General features: G+C 41.7%; 1 protein-coding gene across 1 annotated transcript in view; it reads left to right on the top strand.

Annotated features, from left to right (window-relative positions):
* Positions 1–523: 523 nt before the first annotated feature.
* LOC139329156 (cadherin-22) overlaps positions 524–18,245 on the top strand; it is a 157,239-nt gene continuing 139,517 nt past the window's right edge. The window contains exon 1 of the mRNA XM_070959325.1: positions 524–769. The gene's annotated coding sequence lies outside the window, so the exon portion shown is untranslated. The remainder of the gene's footprint in view (positions 770–18,245) is intronic.

The raw sequence follows: 18,245 nt of genomic DNA, 5'->3' as shown, positions 1-18,245 counted from the left end.
ATATTGAAATTTGAAGCAGGGCGGACAGGGGACTGCAGAAACCTCTGTTTGCCCAAGCCATAAATGCCTTTAGCTCTGAAAGTTATGGATTCAGTTTGTGTTTGAGCTCTGTGTTTGTTCTCTTTCAGAACACACAAACAAATGCATGCATTGCTGTTTAATCTGCACAAATGCGTTAGTCCAGCCAAAATTATGAGGGCGTAATTTAAGGAGAAGCCAGCAATCCGCAGTATTTATCTGGACCTTTTTTTTTTTAGAGATTGCACTCCCTTTCAGGCTGATTGACACACATTTTGATGTCATCCAGCAGTAGATACTTAGAAGTGTCAGAGAGGATGTGGTTTATCAAAGGAGCCAGGTCAAAACAAAATGCTTCCATTGGTGGCTCCGATGATCGCCATAGTACTACTCTCTCTCTCTCTCTCTCTCTCTCTCTCTCTCTCTCTCTCTCTCTCTCTCTCTCTCTCTCTCTCTCTCTCTCTCTCCACCTCTTCACTTGTAGGTTCCCTCCGTCGCCACCAGGGGCTTTCCACACCGCGCCGTGCCGAGAGCGGCTTGGCCGTCCCTCGCTTCTCGATACGGAGACTCCAGACGCGCAGCGCGGTGGCAGACGGGGCGCACAGAGCGTCTGTCCCTCTGATTTTTTTGAGCCACACAGTGGATCGTATAGCTTTCATTTCGGGAGCAGCGGCAAGTTGAATACCCGACATCACGTCCCTCTGCAACTTGTGAAGGCAACGGCGTTTGTTTCCGCCACCCGGTGACAAAGGTAGGACTTTGGGGGTGTTTTAATTTAATGGGAAAGTTCGCTGCGCCGTGGCTTGGTCTGCTTACATGCAACTCCGCAGGACTTGCATGATGCCTTTCGACATTGCACTGTAGGAGTTTTCTGCAATAGAGCGGGATTGCATAAGTGCATACACAGTGATTTTTGTGTGCTTGTGTTTGCGTGCGTGCGTGCATGTATGTGCATGAAGGGGCAGAATGAATGGTGGCTTTTCCAGCTGCACTTCAAGGCTGAACGTCACCACCTAACTTGTTGCCACTTGTAACATAAATTAACACAGTGCAGTGGGTAATTAGCAATGCGCAGGAGAGCAGAGGTGGTTCCGAAATTCCTGCTGAATGATTTGGACAATAAGCTCGCCAACTGGAACGGCTTTTAGGTTAGTGTGAAGTGAGAAATGGTGTCCGACCGGTCAGCTGTCATACGACTGTACACCGACAATTGCGTCGCGTAAATGTGTTGTATCAAAATCTCAGTGAAGTCTGAGATTAGGCAGCAGTAGTACGCGGCGCATGCATTCCGTGTGGCACAGCAGTGGAAATGTAAATTCGGCAGTGTTAGGAATTTGCAGCTGCTTGTAATCGAGAGCATCAATATGAGTAAATATTCAGGCCAGCCTAATTGAAGCAACGACACTGCCGACTTTCATAAATGAAATTACAGGGCTAGATGACTGCACGCACCTCCTGCACAGTGGGATGCGTTTCCGAGGACTGCAGCCACTTGATGCGCCAGCAGGATGCATTTAGGGAAGTTGGATGTGTGCCACTGTGCACTAAAGCCACGTTGTTGAATGACTGGATGCAGACTTCCAAGCGTACAGTTATATCAGGAAACAGTACATTGAATTGGCGTTTATCCGGCTTTGTGCTTCTCCCTCTCAGATGCAGTTTGGGCAGATGAAAGCGTTTAAGTCTTGTTACAGAGAAGAAGGGTTGCACATAACGGTCACTCCTTCGTGTATTTTTAATTATATTCATCACTGCACAGCAACATCAATTAGACCTACTTTAGGTTCAGTCATTTCTATTTAATATTTGAATCATTTTTAATCCTCACGTGGATCTACTGTAATGGACACCACAGATCTAATTGCGCACCACATTTTTCCAGAAATGATCCAAATTGTGAGCAACATGCGTTTTTCCAGCAGTTACTGCCTTTGAATTCAGGTTCTTTCCCTTTCAATTGTTTGTGATGTGGTGCCAATAATTTCTTTTATTCTGATTAATACTACCCAGCTACCCAAATTATGTGCAGACGTGACATTTAGATTTACTTCAGGTGACATTTGTGTAACTCATAAATAGTCACAGGTGAGACAGACAAACGCTCCGGCTCTCATTCGAGGAAAAGATTCATTGTGCTGTGATTTATCTCAGTGTACTGCCATACATTCATCAAAACAACAACACTGATCAAATACCTTCCATCCCAACTTAATATTTGCTTTGCAGGGAGGCAGACCCTTCATCTCTGTGGTATCTGGATGAAATACAACCTATTCCCAGCAGTCGCACTTGTGTGTTTGCTTCATATTGCAGAATATAATTTGTGACCGTGGGGTTAAACTTGGATATTACTGAGTGACCTTGGCTGAGGCTAGAAATGCTCAAGTTTACTCCTTTAGGGTGTCTGCGTTCTGGACCGTGTGCACATGCACATGTACAGTATGTGCTGGCTTGTGTATGTGTGTGTTTACGCAGGGAGAGCGCCAGCATGCCTCAGTTTATCATTTATCCTGAGCTAATTGGTGTTTGGGAAAGTGAGAGAAATGCCTCTCGTTCCAATAGCCAATCAATGACTTTAATTTTCCAATTAGATTCGGGTCTGTACAGGAATCTGTCAAAGAGGCAGAACCTCTGTGTGAGGACCGTGACCTTTATTGACCCTGAGTTTGGAAAATTGATTTTTGCAGGTTACAATCAAGGATGAAAATTGGTTAGTGTAGAGATCAGCAAAACTTAAGGCGGATTTAAGGAAGAATTCATGCTGTAAGGGTCACTGTTAACTATTAATCTGCCTAAGTATGTTGTTTTTATCTTTATTCATATTCTTATTGTTATAAACAATGCAAACAGTGCAATGAAATGATACCTTAGGATGGTGTTCGTGTAGTATATATCGCTCTTTCTGAGCTGGAAATATCTAAAGGCATGGTGTGCAAAACCCTCGTGAACCGCTGACAGTCAAGAGTTTAAAAACTGATCAGGCTGCTGTCAAGTTCTCTGCCATGCTGGAATGAAATGTCCAAATCTTGTCAAATTGACACATATGTGCACACACACAGCACAAATGTCTTCACTGGGAGGTGATACGGAATACAAAACCTTTTTTCTCTGCAAGGGAAAAAAAAAGGAAAAGGAATAAATTCACCACCCTGCTGTTCATTACAGACGCGTATCTGCTTTGTATCCTGGACTCCTCATTTATTCAGCCGGTGGTCTAACCAGCGTGTACATTACAAGGGCCATGTAGCAGTAACCCAGATGGCAGAATGGGCTGATTGTGATTTATGTACCAAAAGTGAATGCATTACTGTGAGCTTGTGGAGTCAGTGCCAATTCCAGGCAGGCGTATTCACACATTTTTCAACACGCGCACACAGATGCACGCACACACGGAAGCACACAAATCAGAGATGCACAAAAATAGAAGCTTACATACAAAACTTTGCTAATAGTCTTGTGCGCATACAGTTAAAGTTCTGTCTCTCGCGCTGTTTTACCTCCCTCTCTCTCTCTCTCTTTGTCTATCACACACACACACACACACACGCACACACACACACACACACACACACACACACACACACACACACACACACACACACACACACACACACACACACACACAGCCCTCCTGAAAAATCGTTAAGATGAAGCAGTCCACCGTCGTGAGACATTGATTACCGTTTACCAAGCTGGAGCATAACTGTTGTGTGCAAAGGAGAGATGGTCTGGATAGACGTAGAAGAAGAAGGGGGCGGCGGCGGCGGCGGCGGGGGTGGGGGGTGGGGGGGGCTGATAGATGGAGGTTCTGTGGCAGTAAAGATGACAGATACAGGGGTAAACCAGGAGATCTTTATGGCTAACAGAGGGGGGACAGATTAGGCCAACTAATTGATCTGGACCTGTGGTTAGGTGCCTGGTTCATTCTCAGCAGTATACTCTATCTGCTTCTCTCCCTCTCTCTCAACCACGCAGACTTCCACACACACACACACACACACACACACACACACACACACACACACACACACACACACACACACACACACACACACACACACATTTCCACAGTCACACCCCTCAGCACTCACACCTGCTGTCTTGTCGCCGGTCAGGGACGGTCAGCCCTTAGTCACTTCATTACCCCCTCCGGGCAGGGACTGCATCAGCCATATTAACTCTTGAGCTCTGTGATGGAATCGCTAGGTAGGAGGAGGTAGAGAGCTGAGGGCTGTGGACAGGCTCCACGCTTGATTTTCCAGCCCTGTTTGCACCTGATTTCAAGGAGAGGGTTACAGGCAACACTTTGATCCAACAATTTTAGAGTTCTGTGGCTTTGCTGAGGAAACTCGGCTAGTTTTTTAATGCTTTTGCTTGTGGTGAAACAGGTTACTAATACAGTTTTTTTGTCATTGTTGCAGCAGTGTTAGAGGTTAAACTGTTGTGAGACTGTGTTGAAGCAAGCAGCAGAGAACTCTTCCTGGAGTCCACATGCTGCTCAGCTTATTATCATCATGGTTTATCACCAGTCATTCAAGTGGAAAAGAACAGGAAGACATTTTAGAGTCTAAGTTTGCTTTCTTGTCGAGAGAAGATTGATATTATTCTCAAGTGTATACGGTAAATATACGATGAAGCCAGAGCCAGCAGGCGAGAAGCTTAGCTTAGCCTAGCTTAAAGACTGGAAGCGGGGGAAAACAGCTTGCCTGGCTCTGTCTTCATAACTGCACTTCTAAACATTACTTTTTAATTATCACATTATATATCATTTGTTTAATCCGTACACAAACAGACTTAAAAAAAAGATTGTGCTTTTGCAGGGAATGCATGCTGGAACATGTTAATTAGTAAAATTTAGAGGTATGCAGCAGATTTTTCTTCTTTCTTTTTTAATGCTGGTTTGGGGAAAGGCAAGCTGTTTCCCCAATGCTTCCAGTCTTTTTATTAAGCTAAGCTAATCGCCTGCTGGCTCTAGCTTCATATATGGAGTACACACATGAGGGTGGTATCAATATTCTCATCTAACTCTCAGCAATGAAGCATCATGACGTTACTCTCTAATTCTCTAAATGAAAGTTATCATTTGAAATCTTTTAAATATTCAAACAACAGTTTGGTGTTTGTTTAATACAGCATGTCAGCAGGAAGTCACTGACAAATTCTGTGATTTTCCAGTCCAAACATAACCATGGCGACACCAAATGCCCACCATATTTGTTATGTTCATGTGGTGTATCAGATGGGGGCTTTGATCATTTTATATTTACATCTGAAAGCAGCTCAGAGGTTTTCCTTTTCAAACCGAAAAACTGGGACATTTCACTGGTTCGACTTTTAAAGGTTACAAGCATAAGTCTGTAATTCCTGATCAAAACCGCAAAGAGCGAAGCGACAAGAAGAGGAAAATGGACGCTAACAAGATTCAGACAGCTGTTGAGTCCATCTGTCCTTATGATGCAGTAAAATCTGTTGATGGGGGATCTCTTCAGCCACTTCAAGCCGAAGAGGCACTATTGAATGGAAAATTGAACTAAATGTGAACTTTGGGATGTACAGTAAATGAACATTGTTACATTTAGGCAAACTGATGCGATTGCTGAGCGATGGAAACAGTTCTTGTACCATAACTCTGAGAGAGTATATTTGGATACAACAGAGACATTGTTCTGTGGGTCTTGACATTCAGCCTCCTGCCAGCATCAAACGCATCATGATTTTAGTTATGTTTGTTCTGAGCATTGTTGAACATGCGATTGAAGTCACTGTAAGTAAATCGCTGAACGTATCAAGCTCTCCTCTGGGACACAGTGATACAGTAAGCCATTGTGGATGTGATGATGAACATATTGCTCTTGATGTACAGTATGCCACAGCTGCTGCTGCTGCTGCTTGAAGAAAGGTATTTCTTGTTCAGCTCTGCGATTGTGCTGTTGTTTGCTCCTCCGTCTTTCTTCCTAACGTGCATGATTTCCTGGAGGCAGGATTCCATCTGCGGTGATGGGATCCAGGTAGTCAATCTGCAGGCCTAGGTGTGTGCCTCTTGCACTGGAGTGGGAAGAACAAGTGCTTTGTAAACAGGCAGTTCTTCACCTGGATGTCACGGTTCACAAAGACTCCTCCACGGAGTCTGGCATAACCCCACTGGCAGAGCTTATGCGGTGGTGTATTTCTGCGTCAGTGTCGGCTTTGGAGGGATGAAGGCTGCCAAGGTAGGGAAAGCCATCCATGTTTTTGAGGCTGCAATATTTGATGTGTATTGAGACACACAAACGCAGTGATTCACCGCACACATGCACGTTTGTGCACAGATATAAGGGGATTTTTTGTGTGCAATTGATTAAAATGAACAAAGGATTAGAGGCTGTGTGAAGAAGAATAAGTCATTATCATATTGTTTTGTTTGCTCTTCTCAGATTTATGCATGCAGCCCAGTATGAGAGGAGACTTTGGGGTCATTTTAATAAGTTAACACTCTACACTCAATCGACAAGTGACTGTAATGTCAGTAAATATGAGTTTCATTCTGTTTGACAGGAGAGGCTCATCTTTTTTCAGCTCTTGTCTCATCTACGATTATCTACTGGCAGTATAAGGTGACATTTTTGCAGACTGAGGATGCTCATTGACAACGAGTGTCCCTGAAATGAGATTTGTGATGGGCTGTCAGTTTCAAAGACTTACAGAGTGACTCAGGTAGGGCCTTAACAGAAAAGACTGCGTTTTACTTGGCCTGCAAACTAGACCATGAAACACTTCATTATTTGAAAAAAGCCTATTAAATGAGTTAACTTGATTCAGTAAGATGAAAGCTCAATTGTCTTGGAAAGATAAAGCGACAAACATGAGTTCCAGATCTTTTACCTTTGCGACTGAATATTTTATGAATAGTGAGGATGGCTGAGTATTTCCGTGTTTTTATCCGAATTGTTCCCATTTGAGCAGCTGTTTTATATTCATCTAGTAAACACGAAAGCGTAGCTTTGTGGCTCAGTAGTTAGAACTGCTGCTCAGAGAAAGACGAATCCACACTCCTGGGTTTCCTCCAGCTGCCCCATTTACCTGCCATAGTTCAAATTCATGCATGCTAATTTGATCGGAGACCACAGGTTGTGCATAGATGTGAATGTGAGTGTAAGCGAGTGTCTGTCTGTGTCAGTCCATCTGTGAACTGGCAACTTGTCAAGGGTATTTTCCAGCCTTCTGTACAATCTATGCTGGGACCGGCTCCAGCACCTTGTGACCCTGAGTAGGAATAAGCGGATAAGACAATGGATGATGAATGAGCAAACATCAATACAGAATTTGTGTATTTGTGTGGAAGCTGTTCATTCAGTGTCTGGTAATTCAGCCTAGCAACAGACAGTTGGCTCCTGTGAGTGGCTCACACCGGCTTTGGTGACTTTTCTTTGTCTTCTCCATCTCTTTCTCTCTTTCTTGCCTCTCTCTGACATTTTAATCTTGGGGCTGATGAATAGTTCGAGCATAATGAAGTTTGCTGTGCTACATGGAACTGATTGCGAAAACAGTTCTATTTTCTTTGTCTACAGTATCTAATAAGTGACAATAAAAAATGAATACGTAAACATACAATAATGTTGATGTGGAGTGAAATCGGTATTATTGTAGTGTCACATACGCTAGTTGTTAAAGCAGTGGTGGATTTATATAGCTGTCATAATGTAGTAAACATATCAGTAGCTTTATAGACTGCAGTAGTAGCTCATTTACACTTTCGGCTGTGCGGCTTGGGAGATGATGAATAGTATTGCTAACATTATAATAAGTATTTGCATAATGTAGAACTCATACAGTTACAATATTGTACTAACTCTGGCACTGTTGTAATCTATGACAGTAGCATCACATCTGCACTGACAGAACAGCAGGTGTGTGGTAAGTGGCAGCTTTAAGAAATGTGTCGGCTCGGATATCACTTCCTCCGGACAAAGTAATAACTCTTATTACAGCCCTTTTAGTGACTCCTCAGGAGTGGAACTAAGTTGTTTTCCAATGTGATGCAGTTTGCACCTTGCAGAGGAATAATAGAAAAGACATCCTTAAATAATTGTGGTTAAAGTGATGCAGAGCCGTTGGAGCAGATCTCTGTCAGGCATTGACAAAACGAGCCCCTTATAAAGTACAATATGAGGCAAAAATTACAAGTTTGATTGTGCAGTGTAATTTTCCTCTGTGGAAACGGGGTGGATGATTGAACAGTTGAGGTATGAGTGCAGGGTATGGGTTCATAAAATGCTCCTTGAAGGTTTTTCTTCTGACTGCCACCCAGTAGCACATACACACAAACACCAAAAAGGATACATTTTGAAAGTTTTCATGTGTTTGCTGAATTATGCATTAAGAACACACTCTTGGGGATTGCTGTACAGTCTTACTAATGGTATTAGCTTTTGCTGGGTAAAGCGTGCTTACACACACTCATGCAAAAAATAGACACACACACACCAATATACACACAGAGAAGTGCATGAGCATGCATGTACAGATACATCATGCACATTTAGTGTAGTGTAACACAGTGTGCTTCAGTGCTGAAAGGTTCAAAAGTTTCTTCTCTTGTGGGAACATTTCCTGCTTAGGTATAAATTTGTGAACTTTAGCATGCAGCGGTTTGAACTCTGAACTGACATTCTCCCCAAAAAAATACTACTTACTGCCTTTAGTAGGCATAAATATGCAATTAACACCTCCATGGTTATCAATGTGACTAGTAATTTGAAAAAATTAGCCATCATTTATAAGCCCCTTTAGTCTGCGGCTGCCCTTCAGGCTTTCCTGTGTGATGGTACCAACATGCACTGAGGTCAGTCTGCTTGAGTAATCACCCTGCATCACAGATTATGGTCAGGAGTCCATCAATTGAGCTGCCTGTGCCGAACAACAAAGCCTTCAGCTCAGACAAATACCTGATAATGCTGAGTTATGGCTCATTTTTCCGTTCAATAGGAAAAACATAATCTTCACAATGCCCTGTAATGGAACAGAATTCAATAATATCCCCCAGACATGGACCCAAGAGGCTCTGAAAAAAAGCTGTATTGTTAAGAAGTCATGAAACTTTGACATAATCCTCATGGCTCCCTTGGAAGTAGGCAATGAAGAACTTGCATAAAACTCAAACACCACTTATTCAGTGCTATCTCAAGGCACTAATTGAGCTGTGAGTGTTTGGCTTCTCAAGTGACAGTGAAGAAATCAATGCTACAGGAGCTGGTTGCAGTGTTACTAATATTAAATTGAATGAATGGAAACTGATGTTTAATGTGGAATATTTTGACACTGTTTGAATGGACATGTTGAATCTGCTCGTCTCGCCTTTTTCTTCAGTCAAGGGTAGAGGTGGACAACATGGCCAAAATCTCCTATCACAGGATGTGTAATTCTATTTCATGGTAACAGTATATAGTAATTGTTTTGTACATTCAAGTAAAAAATGCTTTAAAATAACCATACCATCCCATACTTCATCATATTTGATTATTTTCCTCTTTTATTTGGAACTTCCATACGAACAACAGCAACACTTTCAGAGTTCAAAACACTAATACTAACTTTCTTTCAAAATGGAAGCATAAGGTCCAAATGAGAACAACAGAGATGCTACAGAGGTGCCTCCACGCCACCAACTGTCGCTCTCAGGTCACATGAGGATGTGGTCACGGTAACGCTGCCCAAACCATGTGAAGTGCTAGATATCACACTGCTCGCCCGGATATATAGCAAAGACACTAAAGCTGTTTTCTCATATGATGTCTGCACATTCAGGTCTGGACATTGTCCAGAGTTGTCCTTTCACACATGTAGCACATTTGTCCATGTCACTTGCATTCTCACTAACAGGAAATACTCCATTCGGTTCGGCTGCGAGGTGGCGGCTGGGTAGAAAGCGCCGGAGGAGGAGTCATCTGATGACTGTTTTTGTATTTGGACGCATCCACAATGTCAAGTGGAAAGCAGTATACAGGAAAGCAGAGAAGAGTATGCAGCAGCTTCGCTCTGTGCACCATCAGCAACACGGCCTCTCGCTCGCTGTGTAGCAGGGTAGCAGTGGAGACGCTGTGAATGACGGTGCGTGCGTACGGCTTAAGGGATAGCTCCCACGGTGGAAACGGTATCACCAGATCTCTGCTGGTGGACGTGTTTATACCATACCACACAGTATGTACCATCACACTTCCCAACACTAGTCAAGGGTTTTAAGATAAAATGCTCAGCTCCTATATTTGGAATTTGTGTCCATAGTTGTGCGATAACATGGCACACATTACTGTGTAAGATGGTCTTTTCTTTGTCATCTCTCTGTCTGTTCCTGTATTCTTGGTCTCTCTTTCTTGTGCACTCAGTCTCCCTCTCTCGCCACTATGACTTGCTTCATAAATCCTCCTCAGTTCTCCCTCTTTTCATTCTGTCTGTATCTGTGGTTCACAGTGGTGTGTGACAATTGTGGCCTTACATCAATACACATTTGATTATACTTATTTCTGTGTGCAGTTTAGATGTTTTCTCCATGTGTGCATAGGTTTCCCACTGGTGCTCCAATTTCTTCCCACAGTTCACATACAGGTTAGATGGAGGAAATTGTCACATTCCCTGTAGGTATACACATGTTTTCTGTCCAGTGCATGCTGGGATAGGCTCCAATCCCACAAATCCTAAACATTATAACTTGTTTACGGTATGGATGGATGTCGGTTGTTTCTGCTTCGCTTTCTTGGGGGTTTTTTTGGGTCTCTTGCAACAATCTGCAACAGTCTCAGCTCTGCTGAGCCCAGACCATCATTTGTCTGCTTAATGACCACTGAGGTGCCATGTTGAGTCATAGTGATGACATATTAAGGTTTATTCCACTGTCCAATTTAAACCCTGGTGAAAGAGCATGGCCCATAATTTCTTCTTCCATTTAACTGCTGCAGGTTTCCCATCCTCCTTCTAACATAGCCATCTAAAAATGTAAAGGACTTACCATCTTTGTGTGCGTACTTGAAGCCATGCCCTCTGAAAAAACGAATGAATGAATTGAATAAATAAAGTGTAACCAAGAAATTTCAATCAGAGTATCAGCATTTTGACATCGTCAAGAGTCTGGAGCTGTTGAGCGTAACTAGCTTTCCTAGTTTCTGAGTTCAAATCAAATCAAATCAGACTTTATTTATATAGCACTTTTCATTCAAATAAAATGTCAAAGTGCTTTCCAACAGTTAAAAACAGTGTAAAGGAAAAACAGAGAAAACCTGTCCCTCCCATCCTCCATACACACACACACACACACACACACACACACACACACACACACACACACACACACACACACACACACACACACACACACACACACACACATTCTCACCACTGACAGTAGCAAGACATGGCAAGGCACTGAGGATTACATATACTCTCAGAAACTGTAATAGTCCCATCCCTCTCTGGAAACCTAACCAAAGCTAAGACTGAGGCAGGTTTGATACCACAATAACTTATTAGTTTATTTCAAAAAACCTACAGTTAGGGAATCACATTGTAACCATGTGAACTAGTTACACTGTCTTGTTGTTAAATTTCTTACGGTTGACAAAATCATCAAAATATATGACAGTATTACTCCTTTTACACATCACACATACAGTGGCGTCGGTTGATATTTTCCAAATATATACAGTTAAAAACATCTGTGAACAATATGCAAAGGCTTTGATCCGTCTGTAGTTCATGTCGGAAAGGCTCACACAAATGTGACAGCTGAGTATTAACAATGAGAATGATGACAAGCTGGCCTCTAGATGTGAATCAAGCTGTTTTATTGTTGCCATTTGATCAAATGGGGCCATACGTTGTAAGTTATCCCCGTCATCGATCATGCTGCCAAATGTCGTATTTCTTTATCATCTTCCAAAGTCGAGTGCTAAAAGAATACACACCTATTGTCTTTATAATGTACAGCCTCATCCCAGAGGAAAGTGCAAAACATTGAGGGATTAGCACTTAACGAAAGGCAGTGGGATATTCATGTTCTTAAAATGGCATGGGCTGGATTTAGCATGGAGCTGGTAATGATACTTATCTCTACAAGTAATTTTACAAGTGTACATTTAAGTGATCTGCAGTAAGGTTTAGAGAAATCTGAATCGCAATAAATGAAAAGTCCATTTAAACAAACAGTGCTGCTTTTTTCAGCTGTCAATGTCACTGGAGTCATTTAGATACTGCACCATAAAGTGACATTATCCTGCCCCATTCAGCATCCCTGTTTCTAAGACTCATGCATCCTATTGTACGGAAATGTATTATGTGCAGTTCATCAATGATGACTGCACATGAAAGATATCTTCTGTTGACTATTCAGAGAGCACAGGTCAATAAATAAATAAGTTGACCAGGAATGTTTTTACCAGACAGAGGGAAGAGGGAAATGGGGCATTATGTAGATGAAGTATAAGAAAGGATGAAATATGAAAATGGGCTGACAATAAACCAGTAAACTAATTTAAGCAACTGGATTCTTCATAGAGAAATAAAGAAGGAAGAGAGGCGATGAAGGAGAAGAAGCGGGTAATTTAAGAGAAACGAAGAGAAAGAATGTGTGTTTTCTGTGTGGGTTTGTTAGACTGTTTAATGTATTCCTAATCTCTCCATTAGTGCTTGCTTTGGGACTTTCCGCAGTGTTAGAAAAAGGATGCTAAGAAGCCAATTTTCAATTGAAAGAACATTTCAAATTTTAATGTAGATATAATGCGAGAAGTTCAAACAGCAACACTGGCTGTTCTGGAGAGCTGTGCACAGGAGCAATTGCTTTTTCACTCTCTTGTACTTTGTCTTACCTTACCTCATCTAAAAATGGTCTCATTTTTACAAATGTGCAAATAAGAAAAAGGATCCATGCTGTTTTTAAAGTGGTGAAGACTATATTGTGTGTTTCTGTAGTCATAATAAACAAATGAGGGTTGATTGTGGATAATAAGGGTTGCTGTTTTCGCAGGCTGACTAACCAACTGTGACTGCAACTATAAACCTGATGAAAAAGACATTGCGAGCCTCAAGGTCACAGTCGCTCAATCTGTCCATCAGTAGCTCGCCTCTTAAAAGCTCTGAAAACACATCAGAGAGGAGGAAAGACATAGACAACATTATAAGTATCAGGTTGGATCATGTACTGCATGACATCCTCCAGAGTCTGTTCCTTCTCAGATTTGCAAGGATACAAAAACCTTAAATCTCTCAGAGGCTCATCCAACAAACTTAGTAAGGTTACAAAGCCGATCTGCCAAGACGGTTTGAAAAGTTCCCTCTCCAGTGAGCCGAGGCTCTTTTCACAGAGTAGTGTTGACTAGACTCTAAAACATAGATAAGTTGAGCTTTTAGATGGAGATTCATGGCAGTCTGATTTGAAATTTCTTTGAACAGTTCCCATGGTTGTGTCACTTTGAGCAGGAATGTGCTCCCTTACTGGGAACAACACATCCTCGGTAGTCTTTAGTACCCCAAATACATCACATGGTGCTTCTGCTGTATTTATATTGGCCTAAGGTGACTTGAAAACAGCGGTTGTCTGAAGTGCTCTTGAGTTGATGCATTAAAGGCATGTGTCCTCTTGAACTGGATGGTGGTTGGCTGGAAAACGCACAAGTGAGTGACTGACACAATCTCACCACAGTGGTGCCTGTGACCATACAATGGCAGTTAAATTTTAATTGCAGAACACAAGTGCAATCTGCCATTTTGTGCACAGTGCATGCATTCATATTGCAACACGAGTGCTCATTTAACAAAATTGTGGGAGACTAGGCTCACATCTGAATGAGCAAGTGCATATGCCTCTGACAGCACCAGTGATTATGACTGTACCGGCTTAATTCACTGAACATCCACAAGAAATTACAAGCTTCAGTGGGTTATGTGGTGTAAGTGTTTGGGCGTTTTTATGTATTGTTTACACGTTGCTGAATTTGCTGTAGTCACATTATCTGTCTCAGAGAATTTATGATATAAAGATGTCACATCTGTTTTTAATGGTGCACAGCTGCATGCACACATATCAGTAATCCGGGGACACGCTGGGATTTGCACTGATAATACATATCTTTGCAAAGATTAAACCACTATGCGTGCAAGTGTCAGTTTGTGTTGTGTGTGTCTGTTTGCGTGCACACTGGAGTTACTACAGTTGTGGGCCTGTGGCTCCTCTTTGTTTCTGCGGCATAATGGGCTTTGTAAGATAATACCCAAGAGACATAACAATACTTCTGTGCTAGGGGATTGTGAAGCCGCCCCAGTTCACAGCACTGCTTTGGCTCCAAGCTTCAGCTGTGATTGGAAAACCACCGAAACCTGGATTTACCGGCAAATGATATTAATCGCTGCTGTGGTCCTCTTCACTTTATCATCTCCTCTCTTTTCAATCACTTTGCCCTCAGTTTCTAAGCTATCTTCTCTGTACCTTCTAATTCACTCCGACAATGACACTCAGCATCAAAATAGGTTCATTCCCTGCAATGGTTTTCTTTTGAAACAGAAAAGACAGACCTTGGCGTGATTCGGTCGTATACCCAGCAGTAGCCAGTTTGCTCTTGTGAAACCATTCATCAGCTCCTAGCTTTTTTTTTTTTTCTTTTGTAAAATGAAAATAAAACAGTTTTCCATCTCAGCATCATTATTGTAGTTATATCAGTCTTTATGGAGGCTACTAATCAGTGGCAAAAAATATCAGTATTGACAGAGAAATAGCCGACCATTTTCCAGCTTTAAGTCATGTCTCTTTTCAACCACTTCAACCCAACTGCAGGCGCCCACCTACCACAACAACCATGGCTTTACGTGGCTATTTTTTATCAAAAATGTGCAGACTTCAGCCAGCATTTATGCTTGTAGGAAATGTACAAACATATCGTCCTAGCCCAGTGTATTATTGAATAAAAAGTTAAGACTGTTACTAACTTTGTGCAGTTAGTACAGAAAAAGCCAAACTAAGCCCTGCCAACTAGCAATAGCAATTAGCAGCTAATATGAGGCTAGCTATCTTATGAAAAACGTTCACCACAGAGAAATACTTTAATTTTAGTGAGAGAGACGCAGAGTACAGACAGTCGCAAGCTCTCAACATGAAATTTGAAGCCCCACGTCTTCACACAACTTCACTGCTGAGCTTTCATGTCAGCCAGCCAGCCGACTCTTGTGAGCAGTCGGCCAGTAGCTAGACAGCAGTTGGCCGCAGCCATCAACCAGCTGTTAGAGCTGCTGAGTCAAAGATAAATCAAAGAAAGCATCCAGTGCCAACAGGAATACGACAGCAGTTTTCTCCTGAGTAAGTTCTCCTCCAACCTAATTCTGTGTTTATTTAGGAGTAGGGAAAAATAAGTGTTTTCCATGTTTGTACAGTTGATCAAAGTAGCTCCCTTGACATTAGCTGCTAATAGTAATAGCAGGGGTAATTTGGAGGATGTTTGTTTTTCTGAACAGTATTTCAAAAATGTCAAAATCAGGTAGACCTATTGTTTATCCGTTGTAAACTAAGATATTCCCAAGTTTTATCATAGTTGTTGTCCATACAGTATTTTCAGCTGCTGTCTATAAGCTATGTTAGCATTCACCACTAGCGAGCTAACAAGATGGCTGAATGATGTAAAGATCTCTCTTTTGAGGTCATGTTAGGGCTTGAAAACATATTAAAAGCCAGATATTTGTTGTGAGCTGAATTTTGAGTAATATCTCATCCACTACACGGCAGAAAGTGGGGGTGTTATGAAGCTCTGGAGACACAGACAAAGTAGGACATTTTATGCTCTTTTTTCACACGTTGTTTCCACATTAAAATGAAGCAGTCTAGGTTTAAAATTGGCAAAGTGGGCCTTTAATTGGCTATTTCATTTCCAACTGATGAAGTTGCTTTGCAAATTTTAGAGTGCTGTTTAACAGTTGGGTAGCACAATACATTTATACTGTTATTCAGTGAGGGGGAAAAAGAAAAAGCAAGTGGGTAAGTAGATAAATCATTTTGCCTGCAGTTTTGAACTGACAGTTTGTCATTAGGTATGCCTTTCTTTTTTGAAGCCTTTTTATCCTTTTTCTGGCCTGTGGTGCAACCATATTTAGTTTATTGGCAGAAACATTTTCATAAACAGTCGTACCTTAAACAGTTGCCTACTTATGGGACGTATGATTGATGCAATCTGAAAGGGATTGTGCTGTATTTGTTGCAGCCCCAGATGTCAGTGTCTCACTCGACGCTGTGATGAACATGAAGCAAAAGACAGGCTGAGGAAAATATTGAATCAGAATCCTTTGCTGTCTTTGTATTATTTATTATTTGCTAAAACATTTTATTTGAATTAAACAGTGTTGGCTTTCCGCTGTGCAATTACAACACATCCAGCTTTCAGTAAAGAAAATCACTTAACAAGCATTTTAGTGCACATTGCTCTCTTGCCATCAGAATCACTTTTCCTTTAATTATTCATGCAGTTGCATCTCTTGCAAGTATAGCTAAAGGCTCATCATTTATAACAAATAAATGTTAAATATAACAGTGGCGCTCACCTCAGATGACTACAGGCATAAATGATGATTCTGACAGCAGCGTATATCAGGTTCTCCTGGTGATTGCTTTGGTATGGGAGACGTTGCACTCTAGAAGACACTGGAATAGATAGCATAATTCTTTTTTGTGAGGGATGCACTGTTTATTAGATATCTATCAAGTAAGATGGGGTATTGCACTGTAACTCTACAGTACCTGTGTATTTATGGCCCTCACTTGATGCCTCTAGAAGGCCTGTAATAGAACTGATAAACAGAACAATTATGCTCGGAGCTCCTTTAGCTTGTATTGATAAGGGCATTTGGCACTAAAACATAAACTGTCTGGCCTTCATTTCTGGTGACAGGTTATAGTTTAGTATACCCCGTGCTCTTACAGCAGCTGATATTACACCTTGCAAGTGACTTTGTAATTAGTACATTGAGGATGCAGGAAAGGAAAAGTGAGATTAAAAGCAAGCTCTTCAATCTGGTCATTGTCAATCTGCTATTTTTTATCTGTGTGTATCATTTTTTTTATCCAATTCAGCCATACAGCCTTTTCCTCATCCACCTATATGACGCTGTACCTCTATCCAGTGTCCACTGGTGGCTCATTGGCCACTGCTGACATCTCACAGTCAACAGAGTCAGTGTACAGATCTGTGAGGAATTCATTTTGCTTCCTTTTTCCAGTCCAGGCAAACTGCACGTCACGTGTTTTAGCATAGCATTCAACAATAACTGAGTGATGACAAACAGTAGAGCTGACAGCTGACATTTTCCGCCTGTCTTCTAAGTTTACATGCAGTTTTGATGTTGGAGCTGCTATAATATCTATGAGGCATTTATTAACAAAACACACTGAATGGGTGAATGGCTGTTGCAACTATCTAATCTGTCTTCAGTTGTTTGGTGTTTATCAAAGCAGAGCTAACGCATGTCCTCTGCTGAATCTCCTCCGTCTCTTGCTCATTATGATTGGACAAAGCGCTTGACTGTCAAACTATGCTGTTTCCCATCTGTAAGTACAGTAATTGGAAGCAGCCAACACATATTCTTTTGTAGCTTGTATAAGAGGAAACAGTTTTGACTCCCCGCTCCCTCCGTGTTGTTCCAGCATGTTTTCACCGCGTCTGTGTAGTTTTACGCTTATCTCGTGTTGTTGGTTCCTCTTCAACCGTGTGCACTGTACCAGTTTTAAAATGGTAATTATGGTCAGGAAATATGAGATGCCTTTCAGTGAAATGTTGTCCACCAGGCCTTTGGCCTAACATAAAAACCCATGCTTTTTGTTTCAACACTCATTTGAATTAGAAATGATACTCCCCTCTTGAATCGACTGAATTCAGAATTGTATTGGCCACCTACTCTGGCTTACATAGACTTCAAAGAGGATATTTGTCTGAATGGCTCCCAAGCTCAAAACTCTCAAGTGAAGCAGCATAATTTTTGCTTATTATCCCCCATACGCTTCCATCGCACTGTTACTGGTGGGGATGTGATTTGACAGACAGGCTCCAGCTGTATGAGTCTTTGCCCTCCTACCTGCATACTTATGGGGGATTATGTGGCATTGCAGGCTTTATTTGAAGTAATGGATTCTCAACTCTGTATGTGTATGTGTGTGTCTGTGTGTTTGTTTGTCTGGGTGTGCTTTTGCGAGTTTTTCATGCAAAAACAATGAAACCCTCTGTATTTGT

This window comes from Chaetodon trifascialis, chromosome 3 (genome assembly GCF_039877785.1).
Source record: "Chaetodon trifascialis isolate fChaTrf1 chromosome 3, fChaTrf1.hap1, whole genome shotgun sequence".
In the NCBI taxonomy this organism is placed as follows: Eukaryota; Metazoa; Chordata; class Actinopteri; order Chaetodontiformes; family Chaetodontidae; genus Chaetodon; species Chaetodon trifascialis.
The sequence above is the reverse complement of the archived record's forward strand: the minus strand, read 5'-3'. Positions and strand labels throughout refer to the sequence as shown.